The sequence below is a fragment of the Micromys minutus genome (assembly GCF_963924665.1).
Source record: "Micromys minutus genome assembly, chromosome: 1".
NCBI classification, from domain to species: Eukaryota; Metazoa; Chordata; class Mammalia; order Rodentia; family Muridae; genus Micromys; species Micromys minutus.
In genome coordinates this window covers 260,611,803-260,624,827 of record NC_137969.1, presented here as the reverse complement: position 1 = coordinate 260,624,827, position 13,025 = coordinate 260,611,803, and positions in this window count along the sequence as shown.

Here is a 13,025-nt window from a genome sequence, read left to right as displayed (position 1 = left end):
AAGGTGTATTCTTTTACTTTAGGATAATATGTTCTGTATATATGTATTAATTGTACTTGGTTCAAAGTCTCTGCTAGTTTTGCAGTGTCCTTGTACAGTTTCTGTTTCAAAGATCTGTCCATTGGTGAGAGTGGGGTATTAAAGTCTCCCACTATTATTGTGTGGGGTGAGATGTATTTTTTGAGCTATAGTAGGGTTTCTTTTATGAATGTGAGTGGGTGCTTTTTTGTTTGGAGCATATATGTTAAGGATTGAGAGTTCCTCATGACAGATTTCTCCGGTAATGAGTAAAAAGTGTCCTTCTTTATCTTTTTTGATAACTTTTGGTTGGAAATTTAATTTGTTCGATATTAGAATAGCCTCTCCAGCTTGCTTCTTGGGGCTGTTTTCTTGGAAGTTTTTTCCCACCCTTTTACTCTGAGATAGTGGCTGTCTTTGTGTCTGAGATGAGTTTCCTGTATGCAGCAAAATGCTGGATTTTGTTTATGTATCCAGTCTGATAGCCTATGTCTCTTTATTGGGGAGTTGAGTTCATTTATATTAATAGATATCAAGGAATAGTTGTTTCTGTTTCCTGCTATTATTGCTTTTGTAGGTTGAGTTGTGTCTGTGTCTTTTTCTTCTTTTGTTTGTCTTGCTTAGTAGTTTTTTTGTTTTTACTAAGATGTAGTTCCCTTCATTGTATTGGGTTTTCCACCTATAATTCGTTGTAGTACTGGGTTTGTGGTCAGATATTGTGTAAATTTAGATTTGTCTTGAAATATCTTCATCTCTCCATTGATGGTGATTGATAGTTTTGCTGGGTATAGCAGCTTGGGCTGGCACTGGTGCTCTCTTAGGGTGTGCATGATGTCTGTCCAGGCTCTTCTAGCTTTCATAGTCTCTGTTGAGAAATCGGGTGTGATTCTGATTGGTCTGCCCCTATATGTCCCTACATTTTTCCCTCACTGCTTTTAGTATTCTTTCTTTTCTTTGGGCACTTGATGTTTTGACTATTATGTGTCAGGAGGTATTTCTTTTCTGGTCCCACCTATTTGGAGATCTGAGGGCTTCTTTTATGCTCGTGGTAATCTTATTCTTAAGGGTAGGGTAGTTTTCTTGTACGATTTTGTTGAAGATATTTACTGTGCCTCTTAGTTGATACTCTTCTTCCTCTTTTATTCCTATCATTCTTAGGTTTGGTCTTCTCATTGTGTCCTGGATCTTCTGGACATTTTGGGTTAGGAGCTTTTTGTTTTTTGCATCTTCTCTGACTGTTTTGTCTATGTTTACAATGTTGCCTTCTGCCCCCGAGATTCTCTCTTCCATCTCTTGTAGTCTATTGGAAATGCTTGCTTCTGTGACTTCTGATTTCTTTTTTAGGTGTTCTACCTCTAAGGTTATCTCTTTTAGTGTTTTCTTTATTGTGTCAATCTTCTTTTTAAATTCCCTCTTCCATTCCTTCATCTCTTTGGTTCTGTTTTCTTCTAGTTCTTTGAGTTCTTGGAGTGTTTTTCTTGTTTCCTCTTTGAAAGCTTCTGATTCTTTTTGCTTTTCCTCCTGTTCTTTTTTAAGTATGTCTATCAGATTCTTGAGGTATTATTTCAAGTCTGTGTCTTCTTTTTCTGGAGTGTTTGGCATTCCAATGTTTGCTGCTATGGGAGAGCTGGGTTCTGGTGTTGCCAGATTGTCTTGGTTTCCTTGGGATATACTCTTTAGCTTTCCTCTTGCCATCTTGTTGTCAGTGATATGTTCTCGCCTTTCCCTTGTATTTGGTCTGTGTCTCTGGATCTCCACTGGTCCAGGTGACATATGGGCCAAGCCCTGTTCTGTGCCCCAAAGTCGCCGGGTGGAAACAGAAGTTCCAATGCTGTGTTCCTGGTCCCTCGACCAAGCAGGGCACGGGTGCACTTTCTGTGTGCACTCCGTAGAGATCTCTCTGTTCCCTGGTTGCCCAGATCTCCTACTCACCAGTCTTTAAAACTTTAGGAATTGCTGGTTCAGTTGGCAGATGGCTCGAGCCTTGTTGTCAGTAATTTAATTTTAAGGTTTAGACAAAAGCCAATTCACTCTATGGACCCTTTATACTTGGGGAATTTAATTTGCTTACTAGATAAAATGTTTTAGGAACAAACACACTCTGTTCTTACCTCTCTGCTAGTTTAGTTACATTGTGATCAGAAAAGAGAAACTATACTATAATCTGAACAAGGGAAAATATTATAAGGAAGTAGCAACAGGAGTTGAAGTCACAATAAATTGCGTAAAACAATGGTGTAAAGTAAGGTAAAATATACAGGGGTGCTGACAGAGACTTCTCAAAAAAGAAATTACAAACCTAAAAGAATCTTTAACACACCTCACTAAAATAGCAGAGTTGATGCCCATAGAATGGTACATGACTTCACTGTGTTGTCTGGGGCCAAGGAGAACTCTGACTTGTCAGGTTAAAGATAAATTCTTTCTGTAATATTGATAAATTTACTGGAGCACTATTCAGTTATGACCCTGAAGCCTGTCTGGAGAGCAACTGCTATTAAAGGAAGCTACCTGTAAGGAGTGAGGTAGAAGAACTAATAGTTGATTGGCTGAAGAATAAACAGTGTATCTTCCACTGACCCTGTATTACAGAGCAAAAAAAAAAAAGGTGTGGTTAGGGTAGAGTCGGTGAATTAATAGCTGGAATATATTTCTACTAGCTAATTTAAGTTTTTTCCATAAAATATATTTATCAGGTATATATTATACTGCTGTACACACACACACACACACACACACACACACACACACACACACAATGATACCATTTTCCTGAGAACTGAATCACCATTTACTTGAAAATTTTCTTCTCTCCTATGTATTTGTCATTGATTTCAATCTGAACAGAAATATGTACTATCAGAAGAAAAATATTCAGAAAGTATATCATAAGTCTATTTGCTTAAAATGGGAACAAACTGAGAACATATTTAAATACACCTTGAGTGTCAAGATCGAGGAATCGGAGGGCTATTGGTACCCATAGATGGCAGCAAAGCACAGTGTCTTCAATCCCATCTTTTTAGATGCATGCATTTTTCTCATTCCTTCCTTGATACTCTTCCATCTTCCAGTCATTTCTTTAATGAATTAGCTACTCTGGGGAAACAGTTTTAAAGACATATAGATGAATGCTAGCAGAGGCAAGTAACAAGAATGCCAATGTTGTTCACCAAAGTAAATACTTTTTAATGTATAGCAGAGGTCAGCAAATGTTTTCAACAAAGGGTTAAAGAATAAAAAGTTTAGACTGTGAGGCCATAGGTCCTATTTGAAACTGCTCGGGTATGCCTGATATGGCTATAATCACCAGTGGTGACATGTGTGAGTAAGACTTCATTCAGTGCCAGGCATGGTGGATCACATAATTTTAGTACTTCTGCGGTAGAGGGATCTCTGTAAATTTGAGGCCAGTCTGGTTTATATAGCAAATCCAAGACAGCCAGTGCTACAAACTGAAACCCTATCTCAAAAACCAAACAATCAAAATAATTTTATTCTGCTAAACAGGTATAAGTCAGGATTTTCTGACTTACATGGTTAGCTTCACAGTCTCTTAAGCAGAAAACCATCAGGAGAGATGTGTAAAGAGAATACTATACTAGAGAGAAATATGAAGCCCAATAGGCTGTGGTATCTGAGACATAAAGATTAAAACCAAATAGCCTTAGTGCTCATCAGTTTTGAAATTTACCCACAGATGAATACCAAGCAAGAGAAAGTTCAGCCAGCCTGGAACTTTTATTTACATTCTAAAGCTTCTGCTTTCCATTTGTGAGGTTAAGAAATACTGTCTTAACTATCCACATTTTAAACCTGATAAAATAAAGAAACACCTAAAATTGTCCCAATTTCCAAATGACTTGACTGAACATCAGAGTCTGTTTATGTCAGCAATGGCCTTCCTGGCTACCATCATAGCTCATCAAAAAACTTTTCCAAGTGCAAAAAAGTCATACACGTAAAAGTTATGTTCTTTTTTTTAAAAAGCATATTGTATTTTTACATTTAGAATCTAATTTATTTGCAAATTATATATGCCATTTAAAATTTTAATATATATATACATATATATATATATATATATGTATATATATATATATATATATATATATATATACTGTGTTTTCTACTACTAGTTAATGAAATATTATACTGTTTTTAATCATTAACAAGTGAAAGTCTTTCCAATGAATGCACATCATTGGTACCAGTGACTTATTTGACAGATTAGTCTTAATGCACTTGAATTGGTTTTGATTATATCTGTGTTTTTGATGTAGGTTTCTCCTCTTGCTTGCTTCAAAATACACATAACATAGCTTTAAAATATATTCTTTCAAACCTTTAAAGCAAGACATCAAGGTTTTAGACATTGTATGAAAACTGGCCTCATTTGTAGGTTGCTAATGAAGCTGCTATCCAGCTCTGGAATGATTAAGGACTTCCCTAGAAATAGCTCTAAACAATCATCATCTTATATTTCTTTTCATTGAGTAAAGAATATGATGCAACTGTTCAAGTCTCATAGAACAGATATTATATATTCTCACTGAATATCTTATACCTGCAGATACCATTGCATTATTAGTAAGATGACTCTTCAAAGAGGCCACTTTCTAATACAAATTTGAAAGTTCTTTGGCTTATGAAATTGTTGAAAAAGGACATCCCCTTTTTGTTGAAAGATGGTCAGTGTATTTTTGGCCATGAACAATATAAGATCTCTCCTTGGTGTCCTCATACCTACCACTCTTTCAGCACAACAAGAAAGAGAAAACTGTAAGAAACCCAGAAACTGCTCACTGGGTCTTGCTGGTGAAACTCTAATACTTGGCTGGACACAGTGATTGCTGCTGGAATTATGAGTTATTAGTTAGTGCTGAGTTATGTAAGTTTTCAGCTTTTCAGACTGAAATATTATAGTGATTTTGTGATTATTTGGAAAGAGCCTCAGCAGTGCCTCCTTTCTTGTATAGAACAATCTGAAAAAGACTGCCTCAGCTTTCTAAAGCATTTGACAAAGAATATAGACAACTTTATTGATATTCAATTTCTGTCATTGTCACTATGAGAAAGCTTGTTGAATATATTTTGTGCGAACATCTAGAAAAGCTATCTATTTGAATCTAGAGCCAAATCACTTTTGAGTTCATTTGTCAAATTTGGGGTGTTGTCCTCTTCCCTCTTCATTTCAGCTTTTTCAAATGAAAGAATAGACTACAACACCATGTATAAAACACTATATTTACCACTCTCTATAACACGTAGAATCTCCTGAGGGCCAATATAACTTTGGACACATTGATGGTAAAATTCTTTAAGATGGGTTTGGCTCAGAGAAAGACTAAAAATATTTTAATTCCCTTCTTAGAAGACTGGGAGTCAAGTATGAAGATAAAACCAAAATATTTACTTCATTTATAGTTCTACTTTCCACATTTTAGGTACTATCTAAACTTCACTGAGAGAAGTAGATGAGAACTTTGTGAGGTCTAGTGACAACTCAAGACTACCAAGTGAATGAAGTTCCTGAGTAGAACAAGGCTCATGAACCTGTATTTGGCCATGGGGTAGTAAGAGCTAGTTATAGTTGATGAAAGAAAGCTCTATACATGACAGCATCAACAATCAGCCTCTTTAAGTGCAGGGACTCACCTTCAGTACCACTAAAGAACCATGCTCATTCACCTAAGAGAAGATTCAACAACAGACCAGAAGACACTTGAAATATTACTGGGTAAATATGCATGTGCTGTTCCTAGAAACTACCAGGAATGAACTGATCAAGCTTTGGGTGGTGACACATCTGCATTATTCACAAGGGAAAAAGAGCCTGTGGGTTTTTTAATAATTAAGATGCCTCATTTTCTAACCAAAGCTGAGGAAAATCCCATTTAAATGGCTTTAAATGCCATCCTAACATCAAGTCTATCCAAGACCACAATTTTGAACTCAGACAACATATCAAAACTGAGATCTGGATATAAAAAATATGTATCACACATTCAGTATATCAAGATGATAGGACAAACTTTCAAAGCCAGACTAGGTTCATAGTGAGACATAGACACAAAAGACAAAGTAAAAGCATAGTTTACTTCAACAAATATTCATAGTATACCAGCCACAAATGCTCATTCCTACACTGTCTAAAATATAGTAATTTAAGTTTAAAGAGGGCTAGGTGGCTTGATGCTAAGCCTGAAAACCTGGTTCAATCCCCAAGACCCTCAAGGTAAAAGAAAACAATCAACCCCAGCAATTTATCTTCTGATTTGTACATGTAAACTACACCACATACAAACCCACATACACATATACATGTACACACATACATTCTCATACACACATATATGCACACATATACATGCACACAAATGCATCCACATAAACACACATTCACATACACACACATTCACATAGACACATACATGCACATGCACACAAACAATAAATATAATGCATTTTAAATAGAACTTCTAAAATGTATGTTATTATTCTAAAGACAGAAAGATAAATTCACATCTCTAGTAAACAATCAACTGAAAAGAACTGATGCAAATTTACCAACTATCCCAAATTCTCCACAGCTTATATCTTAGCAATTGGTAGACTAATTTCAGGACCACTACTTTATTCACTGTGTTACATGTTAAAAGAATAAAATCAAGTGTTAGCTAAACCACAAAATAAGTCATCGCATATGTGAAAGCATGCAAATTTTCCACTGTCATCAGCCAAAATCATATATTTCCCTTATCTCCTGTTTAGTCCATTCCAACTAGCTCTGCTTTCTGGAATTTTATGGACACTGACTATTAAAACTGCTTAGCTAAAGTCTAAACCCCATGTCAGAAAATTCTTACTATTAGAAGATTTTGTAGGCCAGGTGATGTTACAGTTTCATAAAATATAGCTGTTAGTGTTTAAAGGGCAGGTAAGGGCACCAAGAAGTTTCATAACAGTGACATACAGAGAGGGTGTGTTCACTTTTTGCCGGTTATTTTACCTCATTCCCAGAATAATATAAATGAAGTCAGACAAGCAGGATAGAGATGATTTCATAAAAGTTGATTGTCCATGCTTGATATATATATTATATAATGTATTGAGCACCAGGTAAATATGACACTATGAAAACACAGTTTTGAACTAGGGGCAATACAGAAGTTCTATTATCTGAACAACAATTAAGGTTGTGTACTTTGTGAGAAAGTGTAACAACCCAAGAGATTCCTGAAATATTCTAAAAGTTTTTATTTCTAACATCCTAAAATGAGCCCTCAAAATAAATAATTTTATGAGAATACACTTACAAATGTTGACATTTCTCTTCAAGAAAATCTCTCTCAAGGTAAAAGTTTCTTAGACTTATTGTGAACACATTAGGCCACATAACTGTTAGGAGTTACCCTAACTGTGAGATGTACAGGGGATCTTGGCCTGTGCTGGGAACACTTTCTCAGTTTAACAATTTCAAATGTTGGCATGCATTCTTTCCTTAACGCAAAAGAAGAAGAGACAGAGGAAAAATACTGTAATTTGGAGACATGAGCTTGGATGTAGAAAGGAAAAGAGTAGAAAATGCCATTTATGTGATATTACTAACCAGGCAATACAGGGGTTAAGAAAATTTCAATTCACACTAAACTACTGTAAGATTTAATTTACCACAGAATTAACTATTAGATTTTAAAAGTGAAAATAGCAATACTCTTTCAAAAGAGTTGTTCTGACAACAGAGTGAGACAATTTATGGAGAATACTTGGTGTGTCATTTAACATAAAACACTCAACAACTGTCAGGTCTTATTATGTTAGGATGTTGACAAGACTTTTCTTTATCTTAGTGCCCCTCCCTTCTCATCCCCTACTCACATCTTCCTCCTTCCCTTTTTTGATTGTATATAAATCAACAAACATGTACATAAATATGAAGCTAAAAAGCTGAATTGTATTCATCAAAGAACATGTATGGAAAGTATGTGAAAAGAAAGGTCAATAAAGCATGGTACTGGTATATATGAGTCTGAGTGTGTGAGAATGTACATGCGGGTAGAGGAACAGCAGAAGGATGACTCATGCCATAATGCAAAACAGATGTTAGTCTGTTTGATCATTTTTAGCAGATTAAAAAAAAAGAGCTAAGTAAACTTTATCTGGCATGTTTGAAGAATAAGGTAATCAGATGCTATAATTACTGGAGTGTTAGCACATAGAAGCAAACATGGATTATCATTTTGAAGCATTTAAAATGTCATTAAATATATTTTACACTAAGGCTTACAAGGATGATTAATTCATTTTATTTCAACAACTATTTAGAAAGCATTTATTCTTTTCTTAACTATGCCACTCATAAATTTAATTCTTTGAATTTCCAGAACCTACTTCAAAGAAATGGTTTAAAATATTATTTATGGATACCAAAGATGGAAGTTTATACTAAGTATATATTCCACACATATGAGCCAAAAATGTTAAGTTTTTGTTAAGTCCTGACATTGTCACTTGATTTAGTTTTTCTATCTTGTGTGATAATACAGAACATAGTCTGTTGGAGATGCTTGCATTTGTGATTCCTGATTTCTTTTTAGGTTTTCTATCTCTAGGGTTGTCTCTTTAAGTGTTTTCGTTATTGTTTCCATTTCCATTTTAAATTCCTTCAATTCCTTCCTCTCTTTAATTCTGTTTTCCTCTAGTTCTTTGATTTGTTTGAGTGTTTTTCTTGTTTCCTGTTTAAAAGCTTCTGTTTCTCTATGCTTTTCCTCCCGTTCTTGTTTAAGGATCTCTATCATCATCTTGAGGTATGATTTCGGGTCTGAGTCTTCTTTATCTGGAGTGTTTGGCATTCTGCTGTTTGCTGTGATGGCAGAGCTGAGTTCTGCTGTTTCCAGGTTGTCTTGGTTTTCCTGGGGTAAGTTCCTTCGCTTTCCTCTTGCCATCTTGTTGTCAGTGATTGGTTCCTGTCTCTCTCACGTACCTGTTCTGTGTCCCTGGATCTCCGCTGTTCCGGGTGGCAGATGGCCTGAGCGCCTGTTCTGCATGCACAGAACAGCCGGTTGGAAACCAAGTCCCTAAGGCAGTGTTTCTGCTCCCCTGAACTAATCTTGGGGGTGGAGGACACTTTCTGGGCGCTTGACCCAGACCTCTCTGTGGCCCAGCAACTCGCAGCCCAGTCTCACCAGGCCTGTGTCCCTGGATCTCCGCTGTTCCCGGTGGCAGATGGCCTGAGTGCCTGTTCTGTACACACAGGACAGCCAGGTGGAAACTGACACCCTACTGCAGAGTTCCTGCTCCCCTGAACCAATCTGGGGGGAGGGCACTTTCCAGGCACTCGACCCAGACCTCTATGTCCCAGTTACTCTGAACACCTTCTCACCAGGTCTGTGTCCCTAGATCTCTGCTGTTTCTGGTGGCAGATCTTGAGTTAATTTTATATCGAGACATTTGGCTGAAGTTATTTATAAGCTGTAAGAGTACTCTGGTGGAATTTTTGAAGTTACTTAAGTATACTATCATGTCATCTGCAAATAGTAATATTTTAACTTCTTCCCTTTCAATTTTTATCCCTTTGATTTCCTTTTGCTGTCTAATTGCTCTCGTTAGGACTTCCAGTACTATGTTGAATAGGTAGGGGGAGACTGGGCAGCCTTGTATTGTCCCTGATTTTAGAGGGATTGCTTCTAGTTTCTCGCCATTAAGTTTGATGTTGGCTATTGGTTTGCTGTATATTGCTTTTATTATGTTTAGTTATGGGTCTTGGATTCCTGTTCTTTCCAAGACTTTTAACATAAAGGGGTTTTGAATTTTGTCAAATGCTTTCTCAGAATCTAGTGAGGTGATCATGTGTTTTTTTTTTTTCCTTTGAATTTGTTTAGATGGTAGATTAAGTTGATGGGTGTCCATATGTTAAAGCAGCCCTACATCCCAGGAATGATGCCTACTTGATCATGGTAAATGATCATTTTGATGGGTTTTTTTATTCAGTTTGCAAGAATTTTCTTGAGTACTTTCACAGCAATGTTCATAAGGAAGGTTGGTCTAAAGTTCTCTTTCCTTGTATGGTCTTTGTGTGTTTTAGGAATGAGGGTTATTGTGGCCTCAAAAAATGAGTTGGGTAGTGTTCCATCTGATTCTATTTAATGAAATAGTTTAGAGAATATTGGTATTAGGTCATCAATAAATATTTGATAGAATTCTACACTGAACCCATCTGGTCCTGGGCATTTTTTCTTTTTTTGGTTGGGGGGATTTTGATAACTGCTTCTATTTTTTTAGGTATTATGGGATTATCGATATAGTTTACCTGGTCCTGGTTTAACTTTGGTATCTGGTATTTGTCTAGGAATTCATCCATTTCCTCCAGATTTTCTAGTTTTATTGAGTATAGGTTATTGTAGTAGGATCTGATGATTTTTTGAATTTCCTCAGTTTCAGTTGTTATGTCTCTACTTTCATTTCTGATTTTGTTAATTTAGATACTCTCTCTTTGCCATCTGGTTAGTCTGGCTGAGGGTTTATCAATCTTTTTAATTTTCCTAAAGAACCAGCTCTTGGTTTTGTTGGTTCTTTGAATGGTTCTTTTTGTTTCTATTTGGTCAATTTCTGCTCTGAATTTAATTATTTCTTGCTGTCTACTTCTCTTAAGTGTATCTGCTTCTTTTTGTTTTAGAGCTTTTAACTGTGCTGTCAAGTTGCTAGCATATGCTCTCTCCAGTTTTTTTTTTTTTTTTTTCTTTCCTTTTCTTTGTAGGCACTCAGAGCTATAAATGTTCCTCTTAGTATTGCTTTCATTGCATCCCACAGGTCTGGGTATGTTCTGTTTCATTTTCATTAAATTCTAGTAAATTTTTATTTTTTTTTTTATTTACTCTTTGACCTTACTATTGTTAAGTAGAGCATTGTTCAGCTTCCATGTGTATATGGGCTCTTTGTTGTTTTTGTTGTTATTAAAGACCAGTGTTAATCCATGGTGATCTGATAGGATGCATGGGAGTATTGCAAATTTTTTATATCTATTAAGCCTTGTTTTGTGACCCACTATATGGTCAATTTTGGAGAAGGTGCCATTAGGTACCAAGAAAAAGGTGTATTCTTTTTGTTTTGGTTTTTTTTTTTTTGTTTGTTTGTTTGTTTTGTTTTGTTTTGTTTTGTTTAAGGGTGAAATGTTCTGTAGATATCTATTAATTTCAATTGGTTCATAACCTCTGCTAGTTTCACTGTGTCCTTGTTCAGATTCTGTTTCTGTGATCTGTCCATTGACGAGAGTGGGGTGTTAGAGTCTCCCACTATCATTATGTGTGGTACAGTGTATGTTTTGAACTTTAGTAGGGTTTCTTTTATGAATATGGGTGCTCTTGTATTGAAGCATATATGTTAAGGATTGAGAATTCATCCTGATAAATTTTCCTTGTAATAAGTAAAATGTTTCCTTCCTTATCTGTTTTGATAACTTTGAGTAGAAAATCTACTTTATTCAATATTAGAATGGGTACTCCATCTTATTTTTATGGGTCTTTTGTTTGGAAGATTTATTCCCTGACTTTTACTCTGGGATAGTCTGTCTTTGTCTCTGAGATGAGTTTCCTGTATGCAGCAAAATGCTGGATTCTGTTTATGTATTCAGTCTCATAGTCTATGTCTCTTTATTGGGGAATTAAATACATTTATATTAACAGATATTTAGGAATAGTGGTTGCAGTTTCCTACTATTTTTGCTTTTAGAGGTAGAATTATATCTGTATGTCTTTTTTCTTTTGGTTTTCTTGCTTAGTTATTTTCTTGCTTTTTCTAGGATATAGTTTCCCTCCTTGTTTTGGGTTTTCCATCTATTATTCTTTATAGGGTTTGATTTGTGGTCAGATATTGTATAAATTTAGTTTTGCCCTGGAATATCTTGGTCTCTTCATCTATGTTGATTAAGAGTTTTGCTGGGTAGAGTAGCCTAGGCTGATATTTGTGTTCTTTTAGGGTTTGTATGATGTCTGTCCAGGATCTTCTGGCTTTCATAGTCTCTGTTGAGAAGTCAGGTGTAATTCTGATTGGTCTGCCTTTATATGTTATATGACCTTTTCCTTTTACTGCTTTTAGTATTCTTTCTTTGTTTTGAACACTTCGAATTTTGACCATTTTATGTCCGGAAGAATTTCTTTTCTGGTGCAATCAATTTGGAGTTCTGTAGTCTTCTTTTATTCTCATGGTCATCTCATTCTGAAGGGTAGGGGAGTTTTCCTCTGTTTTTGTTGAAGATATTTACTGTGCCTTTTAGTTGATATTCTTTGCCCTCTTCTATTTCTATTATCCTTAGGTTTGGTCTTCTCATTGTGTCCTTGATCTCCTGGACATTTTATGTTAGGAGATTTTTACCTTTTGCATCTTCTCTGACTCTTTTGTCTATGTTTTCAATGTTGTCTTCGGCCCCTGAGATTCTCTCTTCTATCTTTTGCAGTCTGTTGGAGATGCTTGCATCTGTGGCTCCTGATTTTGTTTTTTAGGTTTTCCATTTCCAGGGTTGTCTCTTTTTGTGTTTTCTTTATTGTTTCTATTTCCATTTTCAATTCCTTCATCTTTTTGGTTCTGTTTTCCTGTAGTTCTTTGAGTTCTTTGAGTGTTTTTCATGTTTCCTTTTTAAAGGTTTCTATTTGTTTATGGTTGTCCTCTAGTACCTGTTTAAGGGAGTTATTCAATGGTCTTCTAAAAGTTCTCCATCATCATCTCGAGGTATGATTTCAGGTCTGAGTCTTCTTTTTCTGGAGTATTTGGCAATCCACTGCTTTCTGTGGTGGGAGAGCTGGGTTCTGATCTTGCCAGGTTGTCTTGGTTTCCATTGCTTAAATTCTTTAGTTTTCCTCTTCCCTTCTTGTCTGTGATTATACGTGGTCTTGTTGTCAGTGATTGGTACCCAGCTCTCCCGTGGATCTGAGGGCTGGTGGGCTCAGTAAGAAAACTGCTTCTGAGTGTTTGGCTTTTAGTGAGAAAGTAGTGAGTTCTATTAGCAGTGA